The 13,984-nt window shown below is 47.0% G+C and overlaps 1 protein-coding gene across 1 annotated transcript in view; it reads left to right on the top strand.

Annotated features, from left to right (window-relative positions):
• The window catches only part of LOC147736800 (uncharacterized), a 433,099-nt gene that overhangs the window by 156,719 nt on the left and 262,396 nt on the right, over positions 1-13,984 (top strand).

The following is a 13,984-nucleotide window of genomic DNA, read 5'->3' as shown; positions in this document are numbered from 1 at the left end:
ATTTGTGTAGTATATCATTCGTCTCTAGAAAGTGGGACAGGGTAGTATGGACGTGTTTTTCGACCACTTTCGCAAGAGCTGGCAGGAGGGAAATTGGTCGGTAGTTGGCATGGGATTCGGGGTTCAAGTTGGCTTTCTTAAGCAGTAGCAAAATGAGTGCCTGTTTCTAAGGCTGGGGGACTTCACCCGTAATAAGCGAAAGGTTGAGTATCAGGTTAATGAGGTGGTTAAGGGTGGGGGCCATTTGCGCAAGAAATTTAGCAGGGCACGGTTCGAGCGGTGAACCAGATTTCAGTTTAGAGAGGAGATCTAAAGAGGACTGTAGGGACAGTGAAGGAAAATTCCAGAGGGAAGGGCCCTCCGAGGTCGGGCAAGGATCGAGAGACCCCGAAATGGGAGTGTTACTCGTGTTAGAGGTCCCGAAGGAGGTCTGGATAGTCCGAATTTTGCTGGCAAAAAAGTCAGAGAATTCGGAGATCCAGGACTCCGAGTGCGACGTTTTAGGAGTGGACCCCCGAGGCCTCACCTCCGCTGCACTCCTGGACAGGAATTCCTCCTCTGCCCCCTGGACAGGCCTCTCCTCTGGACAGGCCTCTCCTCCTCTGCACCCCTGGATAGGCCTCACCTCCTTTGCCCCCTGGACAGGCCTCTCCTCCTCTGCCCCCCTAGACAGGCCTCACCTCCTCTGACCCCTGGACAGGCCTCACTTCCTCTTATCCCTGGACAGGCCTCAATTCCTCTGCTCCTCCTCTGGACAGGCCTCTCCTCCTCTGCCCCTCCTCTGGACAGGCAGCTCCTCCTCTGCCCCTCTTCTGGACAGGCCTCTCAGTGAAGGATTCCCATTAAGGAAAGAGGAGCCCAGAGTTCATTCCACCCCATCCAGCGCTGCCTTACGCCGATTAGTCTCAAAAGTCCCGAGCAGGATTACACACTCAGGGGCTGATTCTGATGTGGGTTGGAAATGCTTCCCGACAGAATCGGGTTGGAAATGGTTTCCGACCCACTCGTATCGGGAGAGTCCGACCGGCCAAGTACGATGCATCCGGATGCTTCAGATACGATTTGGTTGAGCACATGTTCCAAACCGCATCAGAATCAGGCCCTGGGTGGGAATGCTTTCCAACCCGCATCGGAATCAGGCCCTGAGTGGGAATGCTTTCCAACCTGCATCAGAATCAGGCCCTCGGTGGGAATGCTTTCCAACCCGCATAAGAATCAGGCCCTGGGTGGGAGTGCTTTCCAACCCGCATCAGAATCAGCCCCTATGTGTTATTTCAGTTTTTAACACTTCTGATAAAAACTTTATGATATCTTTATTACATTTCTGCAAAACCTGACATGATGCAAAAATATGAACCCTCTCTGCATTACAGAGTGCACAGCGAGGACAACATGTTCCCTTCCCTCAACCCCTTTTCGAGATTTTGTCAGGTGTATAATACAAAAAGAAACACGTTTTATTAAACTGTGCCTGTGACCTAGCAGATATCAAAACTGACTGCAATAAGTCATGAGCATAAAAGATGTCTCGTCCGACACTCCTACCTTCACCTTTCATTTTTGGAGGTTTGTCCATATCATCTGGGAGGGCTGCTTACTCTACTTTGGGTTATCCTTTCAATAATTTAAACTTTCCCAAATTTAGCCTGTCCCCCTCCTTTCCGTTCAAGAAGATCTCTCATTTGAATTTAAAAAAATCCCGCAAATTCAAAGTAAAATCTTCTTTCAGTTCTTCGAAGGATCGAAGACCAGTGGGGGAAAAGAAACAACTAATTCTATTTACTCCCGCTCTCTTCCATTTTCCCATACAAGTGTCTCTAAATACTTCTGGGAGTGTAAAATTATTATTTAAGGGTGTGCGAAATGATAATCTACCAATGCCACATGCTCTCCACATGGCATTGCATTCTTTAAAAACACTCAAGATGGTCTTGAGCCGGACTTTCTTGCAGTAGCTGTCATGCAACTGATGCCACCGACAGCCACTGGTTTCTTTCCCTAATGTAAGTTCAAAGGGCGAGGGGAATCTTATCCGTCTGCCCATTGTCCATCATCATTCTTTAGCTCACTCCGCCACCCCAGTGCAGACATGGCCATATGCAAATCAGTCTGACCCTGTGCCTCATGGGAACAGTCCAGCCCGAACTGCCAAGCCATGTCTTCCCTGGACCGGAAGCAAGCATCCTGGGGCCGGTTTCTGGTTAATCAGCCGTCATCAGCCAGGCTAGCTTGAATTCAGTGGCAAAGTGAGCACGGGAGTCACGTCTGGGCATACCCTGCCAACTTACGGCCAACAAAGCGATACCAAAGGGGATGATGGACGGAGTGCTGAACATTGCAAGCACTCAGCCCCCAGTCAACTGATCTGGGTTTAATCCATCATCATTCTTTAGCTCACTCCGCCACACCAGTTCAGACATGGCCATATGCCCTGAAGGCATGCCAAAGGCAAGCCAGTCTGCACCCATCCATGCATGGACGATGCCCAGTGACAGGAACCCTGGTCCCTCCACTCCCACTACTACCTACTGCGACCCTCCACGCCTTCAATCCCAGCCACACTTCCACATGCTGGTGCCGCACTGCCCCACACAACATCGAGGGAGTGTTCTCTTGCGCTTCCTGCAAATTTTCATGCACTTACCCACACCCAACACTCACCGCATCCGCACCAGCAGCACCCAAAACCCCACTCTCTCGCACACACAGTCTCGCAACTAGTCACACAACACTCCGCACTCAAATGCAAGTTCATTAACATCCGCTCACTCACCAACCAAGCCACAGAGATCTGGGACCTACTGCACAACGACACCCTGACCTACTTTTGCTCACGGAAACTTGGCTGAACCCTGCATCAGCACCTGGCATCTCCGCAGCCACCTCCCCCTCAAGGTGTAAGATCATCAGGAAAGACAGACTTCACAAGCTCAGAGGCGGAATCACCATCATCCACAAGAACTCCATTAGCAGCCCCACCTCCAAAGACACAACATCACAGCCAACTTCACCCTAAGCGGCATTTTCATCTGCAGATCACCAGGACAGCACACAAACTTCACTGGTTCCATAACGGACTTCATCACACCACTAACCCTGGGCACTAGCAATTACATCCAGCTCGGAGACGAGAAGTTCTTTCGGGAAGGCCACGCCAACTCCAACTAAAAATAAGACTTTGCAAGAGTAAAGGGACCAAACCAAGTCGCTGGACACCTCCTGAATCCTATTTTCACCACCTTTGACAACATCAGATTCAAGGAGCCCTCACCAGTCTCCTGGACAGACCAAGTCCTCATCAAGTTCAGCATCCTGGTCTAACACACACACCCCCACCAGACCAGCTTGAGGTTCTGGACTTTCTAGGGTCCAGAGGTGTCAGGGAAACAACACCCAAAAGACCCCTGAGTTCCTTCCTGTCTCGGTGCACAAATAAAACAGAGACACGGGCTTCTGGATAGTGGCGTCAGAGACCAAGGTTTTATTTACTGCAGGGATACAGAAGTCACAGGAACCACACAAAAGGCAGATTCTAGGAGACTGTTCGAATTGTACAAAGTGGGTCGCTCCTTATATACATGAAAAATGACTTTAGGCAACATTGTTAAAATATCTTCCATGCTTTGCCCGGTATCCCAAACAAAACAATAAACATATACCAACGATAATTATTTGCAAGTTTTCAGTATTCGATCAAGTCTTCATGTCAGTTTTCTATTCATACATCGATCCGCCTCATCGTAAAAAATGTTTCCTCCCCATAGTAAAAGCCCGGAAGGAAAGGAGCAGAGCCAGGTGCAGAAGATAGAAAAGCAGGATAAGAGATGCTTGTGGGTCATAAAACGGGCACGGCTACTTGTCTTCGGCCTCCTAATCATGATCAGGACAACGAACACGAGAACCAGTATAACAGGACTGGCTTCAGGCAAAGGAGACAGCTTCTGCCAAGTCACGCAACATCAGCCTTCCTGCGCTAAAACCTACGTGTCCCTAACAGGGTGATTCAGCTGGGTCAACGTTCGTCCATTGACTATGTGAGGGCAAGAGACAAAATGGATGCCGTATCTAAAATGGATGCCATGTGTGTTCAACAGAAATGCCCTATTTCTCAGTGTATCCGTGCTAGTAGCACAGCGAAAACACTGCCACATACACAATGGATCATTTACGGTTCATTGGTACCAAAATCATGTCAGTACTACGATACCGAAAACACGGGTTCGGATCGCTACAGAACCTCAGACCGTCCTTTTGCCCTTACATAGGCAATAACTCACTCTATGTCAGAGTCTATCTCTATATTCATTAAGTCACTGATATGGTGCTGGAGCATCATTCTATCTCGTAATGTCTCTCCCGAAACAGGCGGCCTTCTTACGCATATTGCGGCACAGTGGCCACATAAAGCAGGACCACACTGAACAAAGAGACAGCATGAGAATAGGCACACCAACACAGCACCAATGACTATCAGAACCTTCCATCCCCATGCAGATAACAGATTCCAAAGCCATCCCATCAGCGACCAATCACCTTTATCTGTGTGAATAGAGTCAGCGATCTTGTGTAACTTAGAAATGGCCTCGTACACTGTTGGAGCATTATTTGGAATAAAAACACAGCAACTCGATTGGATCATCTTACATACTCCACCTCGATCTGCAAGTATTACGTCAAGAACCATACGGTTCTGCAACGTCATGAGGCGGTCCGCCTGGAGCTCAGCTGTCAGGTTACTAAGGGCACCGGCAGTTTCAGTAATAGTGGATTCAACTACCCGTGTTAGTTGACGCAAGTTCCTACTATTGGCCATGGGCCCCCAGAACGGAAGGAAACACTTTTCAGTACAGTCACTCTTCCCTAGCCGAGCTCTCGGGTTCCTCCCAGTCCCTTGCAAACAGACTTGACCTTGGTGGGGTACGACCCAAATCGGAGTCGAGCTCTTACGCTTGTTCTCACCCAAACTAATGCCATACTCCGTAGCATTCCAACCCATATAAACTCGCAACTCGTCCTTGGGAATAAACGGAGTGTCATTCACATCACTAACCATGTCAGTAATTCCCTTTACCAAGGCTCTATTAGCAGAGTTATACCTAGTGGAACGCGGAGGTCGCGGGGATAGGACTCAAGAGCATAAATGAACATGGTCTGAAATGCCCAAAATGATCCATTATAACTAAAGGGCAGAACCAGATAGGGGATACCCTTGTCCATGGTATGTGGTATCAGACCGCACACCCAGCAGTTCGTTGTATTTACTAGCAGTTGGTGTTGGTGCAAGAGCTGAATGAAAGTGTTATTTATAAACTCCGAGCGTCGAGCTTGCTCATGTGCAGGAAAAGGGTGAAAAGAATGAAGAGAAACAGTAGTCGGAGAAACAGAAACATTGGGAGGTCCTGTAGATGTAACCGGTGCAAAAATTAACTGGATACCGAAAACAATTCCGCCCACCAAAGTTACTAAAACAGTCAAAAATGTCAGAGCACATTGCATTATGAAACATTTGCTATGCAGAATTTTATACAATTTTATCTTGCGAGTATTGATAACGTTAACTCGTCGCAGTTCAGGAAGCTCCATCTTCTACAGCCGTTCGCAATCGGATGGTTTGTACCTGTTAAAAAATGCCTCTGTCTACCCTGGGAGTTCCCAAAATAAACAGAAGAAACCGACCTTGTGTCTGGTCCCCTGCAAGTTAAAACTAGGCACACGTTACGACCCTACGGCAACCCAGATGGCAAGGTTAAGAAAACAAAAAAATTCATGAGCAAAACTTCCTGACTGAAAATAATATGGTAAGATCAATCAGTTTTCAAATAGACAAGTACTTATGCAATGTTATTGGTTCATAGAATGAGAACGCAAGTTGTAACAGAATTTTTCAGGTAGTGTCTGATCTCGAAACAACAGATTTGAAGATGCAGCAATGTTCAAATCCACAGGTGGCAAATGTTCACTTTGTGCAGTGCTCTGTTCATGGTTCAAAGAAACAGTTCCTGGTGCGGTGTCAGAGTTCTGTGTTTCAGTTTGTCTGTCCGTTGTATACTCTGCATCGCTGAAAGGGACAAGCCTAGGGACAGGTTCGGTCTCGGAAACACCAATTCCCTGTCTAACCCAACTGTCATAGGGGAGTGGGAGAGGCACACGCTTCGTATGGGTAGCGTGCACCCAATTTTTCCTGCCGGCTAGGCGTACAGCAGTTTTTGTGGCCAGGAGCACTTGAAAAAGACCAACAAATCTTGGCTGAAGGTTTCGGGTTCGTCCAAAATTCCTTATGAGAACGAAATCCCTGGGTTTCAGTGCGTGTCCTGGACCCTCTGGCGGCTTAGGCAAGGTGTCAAATACCTGTTGATGAATAAGACTCAATTTAGCAGTCAGGTCAAAAAGGTAATCAATCAACATTGGATATTCGATCTTATTGAATTCCTTGGGCCTCGGAACTCCCCAAACATAAGCAGGGTGACCAAACACAATCTCATATGGGCTAAGCCCTACTCGAGAGTGTACAGTCGCTCTGGTAGACAGTAAGGCCAAAGGCAGTGCATCTGGCCAAGATAAACCAGTGGAAGCTTGGATTTTAGCAAGTTTCAGCTTCAAGGTACCATTGTACCCCTCAACCAATCCTGCTGACTGTGGATGATTCGCACTGTGGAATTTTTGCCTAATTCCCAAACCTGCACACACACTTTGCATAACTTTCCCTACGAACTCACTTCCATTGTCCGACCATACAATCCGTGGCATGCCGTACCTAGGGAAATATTCTTTGAGGAGAATTTTGGCAGTGGACAGGGCAGTGTTATCCTTTAACGGATAAGCTTCAATCCATCTTGAAAATGCACAGACTACCACTAGGACGTATTTGAGGTTGTTACACCTGTCCATGTGGATAAAATCTAACTGGATCACTTCAAAGGGACAAGAAGGGGGAGCAAAATGACCAGCTGGGGTTGGGGTTCCCTTGCCAGGATTATGCATCAGGCATACCATGCGATTTTTCACCACTCTCTCCGCACACTTAGCAATCCCATCATTCTTCCATACTGGGGCTAATATCTTACTGATACCTTTCGTACTGATGTGTGCTATTCCATGAGCCATCGTAACCACCGCAAGTACATACGCATCAGGCAACATCCATCGCTGATGTTCTGACAAATCAATCCAACATCCATTCGAATCCAATTTACCCATTTTCTCCTTCCATGCATTCCTCTCACTTTCAGTAGCTTCATTCTGGATTGCCTTTACACTTTTGATCGTATTCTCGCACACCCCTGATTCTGAGGTACCGGGTTTTTAGGAACCCGGTGGTGCCAGGGGAACAACACCCAGAGACCTCTTGGTTCTTCCCGTTCTGGACCACAGAAACACAGAGTCTTCTAGGTGATGTCAAAGATCGAGTTTTATTGGCTGCAACCAAGTAACAAGCGTCCTAGAAGTACAACAGCACGGTGTGTAGATTCTCAGGAGACTGTTCGTTTTTACAGAACCAGCCTTCTCCTTTTATACAAAAATATTACCTTCGGGCAAGAATTCCTTATTTTACAGTATGGTCATTCACATATTTTCACAATAATAGAAAAGCAAAGTCATGATGGCCAGCCTACATTTTCGTGTGTCCAGTTTGTGATATATTACCCAGCCAGGCCCAGAACTCCCATCAGATATCGATGAAACCCCAATAAAATCGGGCACCTCCTCCTTGTAAAACTAGCCATAAAAGAAGAAACAGGGACAGGTGTGTGTATGATAAGGCGTGGTTTGTATGCGGTAAATGGTTTATGACATGTCGTGCCTTGATGTTAATCTAGCTCGGCCAGTGGTATGGGGACTGCCCGAACAGGTTTGGCTGGAGGCAGTGAAGGCAGCTCGCCCAGGTCAGAGAAGAGTCAGGAAAGGAGGACGTGTCCTTTCAGCTCGAGTTCGGCCTTGGTCAATTGACTATGTAAGGGCAATCACAAGATGGATGCCGCTCACAACATGGAACCTCGAGGGTTCAAGGCAGAAACTGCTGTTTTAGGGTGATTGCATTGCTCGATCACGACGCAAACGCACAGGCATAATGTCCTAATAATTACCGGTCTGCTGATACCAAATTCGTCATGGTATGATGATATTTTGTGACACGAGTGTTGGGCCTTGGTACCATGTTATAGCAGGGTCCAGATTTTCAGAACCACAATTCAGCAATCCATCTTGCAGATATTGCAACATACATTCGACTCATCATATTCTTGACCGTCTCCTTAGCGACCTCATCTGCAAACGCATTCCCACGACCAACGTCATCCGTAACTTTTCGATGGGCACTGCATTTCACAATCGCAACTTCCTTTGGTAAGGTCAGAGATTCCAACAGGTCATTGACTAATTGTCCATGTTGGATCTTAGTCCCATGGGACGTAATGAAACCTCTTTCCTTCCACAAACAACCGAAACTGTGTGCTACGCCGAAGGCATATTGACTATCAGTAAACACATTCACTCTCTTTCCCTCAGCTAAAACACACGCTTTCGTCAATGCAATTAATTCTGCAGCTTGGGCAGAATTCTGACTCACTCTGGCAGTCTCAACAATCGTGTTCAAAGTCGTAACTGCGTACGCACTAGTCACATCACCATTCTGGAGTTTAAAACAAGATCCGTCCACATACAAAATACCATCTGGATCTAGTAATGGAGTATTTTTTAAATCAATCCGTCCTTTTGTCTCTTCCTCAGTTCTGAAGCAACAATCATGGGGTTCCAAATCACTCGACTCCTGAGTAGTCGGCAACAGTGTTGCTGGATTCAATATGCTGCATCGCTTAATCTGAATGTGACTTGCCGAAAGCGTCAGCTCATAGCCTGATAGTCTAGCACTGGTGAGGTGCTGAGTTTTCGTTCGATTCATGAGTGTATCCACGGCATGTGGAACCATGACTACTAACATATTGTTCATGACCAATCCAGCAGACTGTCGAATGGACACTGCAGCTGCTGCTGTAGCTCTCAAACAACTTGGCAATGCTCTGGCTACCGGATCTAATGTCGCTGAGAAATACGCACAAGGTCGTTGCTTGTCACCGAATTGTTGCGTCAAAACACTCAACGCGCAACCCTCTCTTTCGTGGACATATAGTGTAAACGGCTTACTTTAGTCAGGAGTATCCAACACAGGAGCTGAACACAACGCATCACGCAAATCAGAGAAGCTCTGCTGACATTCATCAGACCATGGCAAAGGACTCGGAACACCTTTTCCAGTCAGAGCCACCAATGGTTTTGCCATAAGAGAAAAATTTGGGATCCATTGTCTGCAATATGACGTAATACCCAAAAACGCACGCACTTCTCTCTGTGTGCTTGGTACAGTCATCTGCGAAATTGCTTTCATTCTCTCTGGGGTCAACCTTCTTCTCTCTTTTGACAAAAGATGACCTAAATAGGTCACTTCTTGGCAACAATATTGCAGTTTAGAAGGTGACACCTTGTGATGTAAGTCTGATAACTGATGCAGCAAAGAAATTGTAGCTGTTTTGCACGTTTCCTCGTCATCAGCAGCCACTAAGAGATCATCTACATATTGGATAAGAGCAGCACCAGGAGGAAGTACAAAAGTATCTAAATGACTTTTTAATGCTTGGCTGTAAATCGAAGGGCTCTCACAATAGCCCTGTGGAGCGCGTTTGAATCTGAAGCTACGACCACCTAAGGAGAAACCAAAAATATCCCTACTGTCTTTGGCTATCGGAATGCTGAAAAAGGCATTCTTCAAGTCAATCACTGAAAACCACGTAGCTGAAGCAGGAATTAATGTCAGTAATGCAGTGATATCCGGGACCACAGGGAATTGCGGAACCACAATTTTATTAACCTCTCTAAGGTCAATCACTAATCTGTAGACTGGAGGTTTGGAAGGATCGGTGCGTTTCAAAATCGGCAAAACAGGACTGTTGCATACATTTCCTCTAGCTTCTTCTATCACATCTTTTTGTATCAAGTCCTGTACGATCAGTAAAAGCGCACATTCACCTTCATTTGAAATTCGATACTGTGGGATTCGTGGAAATCTAACATTCGCCTTCAAACTCACTACATAAGGAGGAATTTCTAAAAGACCTACATCGTTAGGACCAGTTGCCCAAAGAGTATCAGGGAGAGAACGCAGCTCCGGTGGGAGCTTATCCATTGACAAATACATTGGAGAGATCACTCTCTTACCCAACGTGAGCTGTACTCCTGAAGGAGAGCAGTACAATGTCGCATGCAGGCGTTTTAACAGATCTAGACCAAGCAGATTCTCATTACAACCAGTCGTTAGAATAAGGGGTGCTTCTAGATGACATGGTCCAACAGAAATGGACAAAGGACCAGAAACAGGGTTGTGAACAGGGGCGCCTGAAAATCCTACCGAAATGTTGGTTAAGCCAGACAAAGGTGCGCCAGGGAGTTTCGCATGCATAATTGAGCATTGCCGAACGGCCTTTCTTCTCAAATAATTTCTTTTCCAGGTTATCTAGAATTTCAGTTTCGAAGCTACCATGTGGTGGCCAACTAAGGACACCATCTTTCCTGGTGTATCGGACCCACACTTCATTGTAAGTGATAGGACCCACACCATGTTTACAGTAGAGCTCATACGTTGGAGTTCCAATCAGAGGAACCGGGCACGAGTCCTCCAACCGGGAATCCCTGTTGCAACTTAACCAGGACAGGAAACAATTACTACGGCTAGCCATTACAAACTAAGGACAATATTCTAACCAAATGTGTAAAGAACTTAGGCCTACCAAGAGCATCCAAATGAACCAATACCAGAAACCAAAGATTATCTTTGACAAGAGCAACCAGTGATAATCTACAAAAGCAACCAAGAGTATCCAAAACAAGCGTATCCAGAAGACAAAAGGATTATCCGTACAACAGCAACCACTGATAAATCCTTACAAGAGCAACCAAGAGCAACCAAACTGGGTGCGACCCACTTAATACTTAACTTAAATGTCGAAGACGTCACCAAGGAGAACCCGTCTACGTCTCGCCGTACTAAGGTCTGCACCTGAGGTCCAAGACAGGGCGACAGTCAGGTCAGCGGTCATCTGTAGCCGTCTGGGAACGGGAACCCTCGTGGAAGAGATCGTCGAGCCACTTTTTACGACATGCAGGGATCGATGAAGCGGGGTACCTCCCTCCGGAATCTTCACACGAAGCTCCTCGAAATCTTCAGGCTTTGGACCGGTACCAGTTGACGTCGCCCCGCGCCAAATGAGGTTCTGGACTTTCTAGGGTCCAGAGGTGTCAGGGAAACAACACCCAAAAGACCCCTGAGTTCCTTCCTGTCTCGGTGCACAAATAAAACAGAGACACGGGCTTCTCGCTGGTGGCGTCAGAGACCAAGGTTTTATTTACTGCAGGGATACAGAAGTCACAGGAACCACACAAAAGGCAGATTCTAGGAGACTGTTCGAATTGTACAAAGTGGGTCGCTCCTTATATACATGAAAAATGACTTTAGGCAACATTGTTTAAATATCTTCCATGCTTTGCCCGGTATCCCAAACAAAACAATAAACATATACCAACGATAATTATTTGCAAGTTTTCAGTATTCGATCAAGTCTTCATGTCAGTTTTCTATTCATACATCGATCCGCCTCATCACAAAAAATGTTTCCTCCCCATAGTAAAAGCCCAGAAGGAAAGGAGCAGAGCCAGGTGCAGAAGATAGAAAAGCAGGATAAGAGATGCTTGTGGGTCATAAAACGGGCACGGCTACTTGTCTTTGGCCTCCTAATCGTGATCAGGACAACGAACACGAGAACCAGTATAACAGGACTGGCTTCAGGCAAAGGAGACAGCTTCTGCCAAGTCACGCAGCATCAGCCTTCCTGCGCTAAAACCTACGTGTCCCTAACAGGGTGATTCAGCTGGGTCAACGTTCGTCCATTGACTATGTGAGGGCAAGAGACAAAATGGATGCCGTATCTAAAATGGATGCCATGTGTGTTCAACAGAAATGCCCTATTTCTTAGTGTATCCGTGCTAGTAGCACAGCGAAAACACTGCCACATACACAATGGATCATTTACGGTTCATTGGTACCAAAATCGTGTCAGTACTACGATACCGAAAACACGGGTTCGGATCTCTACAGAACCTCAAGCTCGCAAAAACAAGAACAGCCTCACTGACAAGGACTGGAACACTGCTCTCAACACCCTTTGGCCTGAACACAGCAACCAGCCTCCCCAAAGCCATGAAGAATTTCAACCATTCGATCACGTCCTGCGCCGACTCCCTTGCTCCCTCCAAAACTGCAATATAACAAGATCTAGATGCAAGCTAGTTGGTACACAGGGGAACCAGAATGATGAAACGTCAATGCAAACAACTAGAGCATAAATGAAGAATTAGCCAGGAAAATAAAGAGAGGAGCATGTTCAAATTCGCCCAGAAACCCTCCCACCAAATGATCCAGACCACAAACGGGCCACTCTGACAGACTATATTGATGGCACCACCAACAGACGTAAACAAATCTTCACAATTGTGAAGGATTTCACCTCACCATCAGCCGCCTCAAACTCGATCACCCCCTCGCAGGACCGCTCTCAATTCTTCAGCCCCAAAATCACCGCCATTTACAGCAGCTTTAACCTGCTACCGGACCGGACAGGCCCAGTCCAACACTTCCCGATCACATCTAAAGAACCAAAGCCAATCCAATGGTCGGCCACCACCATGAAGTTCATCCTCTCCGGGGGCCCATCGGACCCCTGCCTCAGCAAGCATACTCCAGAGCACTGCAACACATCAGCACTATGCTCACAATAATTCCACCTTTTCCGCAACCTTCAGAATCCCGGTGGTGAGCACTCTAGGACCCGTACTCAGGCGAAGGACAACTATCTTGTGGAAAAGCCCACTAGCTTGCAAAGACCACCGAATGCGGTCCTGTTACAAACTCTGCTGTGTTAGGTAATCGCTGCCTGAAATGGCCCTTGCATGTATGCAATCAGTATTGCCCGTGATGATTCTGTGGTTTAATATGGGACAAATATTGCCAATTATTACGTACCAGAGAACGGCCACGCATCTGCGCTGCGATTCCCAAAAGCAGCAATTGCTGACCATGCTGGGTATGGTTAGCGTATAAAAGGGTGCCGGTTCAGAGCCGCGTGATTACTATTCCAGTAAATGATCGAAGTAACCCCTTCCTTCCTGAGCTTCCATGATAAACTGGATCACTCAGTTTTGTTGACAGAGTTTGTTGGCCAACGTTTCTTCAGCTGAGCGCCTTGGTGGTGAGTACGCTCGCCCTGCCACACTTCCGGCCTCCACTCGGGAGAGTGTGTACCCCTGGTAAGGGCTGAGTCCGGCCTCCACTCGGGAAAGAGTGAAACCCCTGGTAAGGGTTGAGTCCGGCCTCCACTCGGGAGAGAATGAAACCCCTGGTAAGGGCTGAGTCCGGCCTCCACTCGGGCGAGAGTGAAACCCCTGGTAAGGGCTGTATCCGGCCTCCACTCGGGGGAGAGTGAAACCCCTGGTAAGGGCTGAGTCCGGCCTCCACTTGGGAGAGAGTAAAACCCTTCGTAAGGGCTGAATCAGCCGAACTTTTTAGCGTTTCAAGCCTCATCATAGTTTTGGTTCTAACTCGAAGGAATAGACTAAATGTAACCTGATTTCTTGCACTACCAGTCAAGACCATTAGTAGTTGAAACAATTCAAGGGAAGGCAGCTCCATAGAGACAAACCCGTTTGGCTGAAGAACATGATTCATGAATATTATTGTTCAGTTCATATAACTTTCTTTCACAGCCAGATGACAACCTGGGGCGTTGAACTATTGAAGGAGAGGGAGAGAAATGTTTAATGAAACTCTTTACGGAAAGTATCCTTGTAGCAATGTCTAGAATCGGGTGTAGCTAAGGTGTTAAAAGGTTAGCGTTGAACAAGTGGCTTCACCTGATCCCCTTTATCTTGCAGCCTATTTTTA

Source organism: Lissotriton vulgaris, chromosome 1_2 (assembly GCF_964263255.1).
Source record: "Lissotriton vulgaris chromosome 1_2, aLisVul1.2, whole genome shotgun sequence".
Lineage (NCBI taxonomy): Eukaryota > Metazoa > Chordata > Amphibia > Caudata > Salamandridae > Lissotriton > Lissotriton vulgaris.
Note: the sequence above shows the minus strand (reverse complement) of the source record. Positions and strands in the feature narration are given on the sequence as shown.